This window comes from Nycticebus coucang, chromosome 8 (assembly GCF_027406575.1).
Source record: "Nycticebus coucang isolate mNycCou1 chromosome 8, mNycCou1.pri, whole genome shotgun sequence".
NCBI lineage: Eukaryota > Metazoa > Chordata > Mammalia > Primates > Lorisidae > Nycticebus > Nycticebus coucang.
In genome coordinates, this window is record NC_069787.1 from 134,112,253 (window position 1) to 134,113,955 (window position 1,703).

Genomic DNA, 1,703 nt, shown 5'->3' on the forward strand with positions numbered 1-1,703 from the left:
GACTGTCGCTCTGATTCTGTCTCCCCAGGGGAGTCCCCCCGCAAGCAAGGACACAGGGAGAAAACAGCTGTCTGCAAGGCAGAGGGCTCTCTCTAGACACCAAGTCTTGCACTGTCCAGACTTCAGAATTGTGAGAAAGAAATTCCTGTTTTTTGAGCCTTCTAGTCTCTGGTATCTTATTATAGCAGCCTGCATGCTCTAAGGCAGCGTTAGTGCTGGCACAACGCTGTGAATATAGCAATGCAACTCAGTTATATACCTGAGAATGGATATTGAGTTTTTTTAAAAAGCTAAATTAGGGCACTCGCTTCAGCAGCACATATACTAAAATTGGAACGATACAGAGAAGATTAGCATGCCCCCTGCACAAGGATGACACGGAAATTCATGAAGCGTTCCATATTTTTTCAAAAAACAAAAAAAAATTAACAAAAAGCTAAATTGGGTCTAGAAAGGGTCATCACATAATAGTAAAAGTTCATTTCATAGAGAAGATAACATTTGCATGAAATTAATAAAATATTCGTATAATATATAAAGAAAACAATAAATAGAAGTATAATATAATGATATATCTATCTCCACAATGTGAATTTTAATGTACCTTTATTGGTAGGTCAAGAATACAAAACTGACATACAGAAAAGTTTTAGGAATATAGATCTAATAGCATTCTATGTGCCAAAAAATAGATACACATTCTTGTATTGCACATTCATGATATTTGCAAAAATTGATTGTATGTGTATTTGGCCATAGGCAAAAATCAACCATGCTAACTGGTGTCCTAAGAAAAGCAAAAGACATTTAAAGATAAGATTGGAAGGAAAGAAACAACACCCAAGAAGCTAATGTGAGTGTCTGAGTGTATATAGCAGGTTAGCAGAATATTAGATGTCTATGCAATAATCAGTGTATTGTAGAGCATCAAAAAAAGAGAAAATGTTATTTTTACATATTATTTGTAATAGTATTTTTATGCTAGGGGAAATCTAACAAAAGAGGTATAAGACAAATTAATATTTTAAGACTTTATCCACATAATTTAAGACCTAAACTAATGGAGTAATATTTTATATGTAGATATAGCCAATTTTATACACATTTCATATGTCCCCAGTTTTAATGTTATTCCAATTAAAATACAAATAAAGTTTTCATGTGGAGTTTTTAAATCGGATTTTCATATTTGCATAGCAAAGAGATAAGATGAGCTAAGATCTCACAAGGAAGAAGAGGAGGTGATTTGTCCTAATAGATATTAAGAATTATGATGAAGTCACAGTAATTAACATGGACAGGCATGCGGACAGGCAAGTTGACCAGCAGCACAGCCCATGCACGGAATGAACTGATGAAGTCAGAGGTGGTGAGGGTGGGAAACAAAGCCCTTGTTAATAACTGCAGCCAGAAAAAAAAGTGTCAGTCCATATTAAAAAGTCAACCTGGCCCCTTACTCTCCCCATATTAAAATCAACTGCTAGTGATTTAAAGATTTCTATGTGAAATACTAAACTAAAATATTTCGAGGAAAATATAGGAATAATCCCTCTGAAAGTAGGGGAAAAAGACTTTCTTGAGTATTGCATGAAAAGCATTGACCACAAAAAAAATTAATTAATAAGACTGATTGATGTAACAACTTCTATGCCTCAATTAAAAATCAGATCAGAAGCTCTGGGAAGATACTTGCAAAATACATA

At 34.1% G+C, this 1,703-nt stretch overlaps 1 non-coding gene across 1 annotated transcript; it reads left to right on the forward strand.

The window, feature by feature from the left end:
• Positions 1 to 300: 300 nt before the first annotated feature.
• Positions 301 to 407, forward strand: LOC128592856 (U6 spliceosomal RNA). Its single transcript, XR_008382067.1, has one exon. It is a non-coding gene; the product is annotated as a U6 spliceosomal RNA (small nuclear RNA).
• The last annotated feature ends 1,296 nt before the right edge of the window (positions 408 to 1,703 follow it).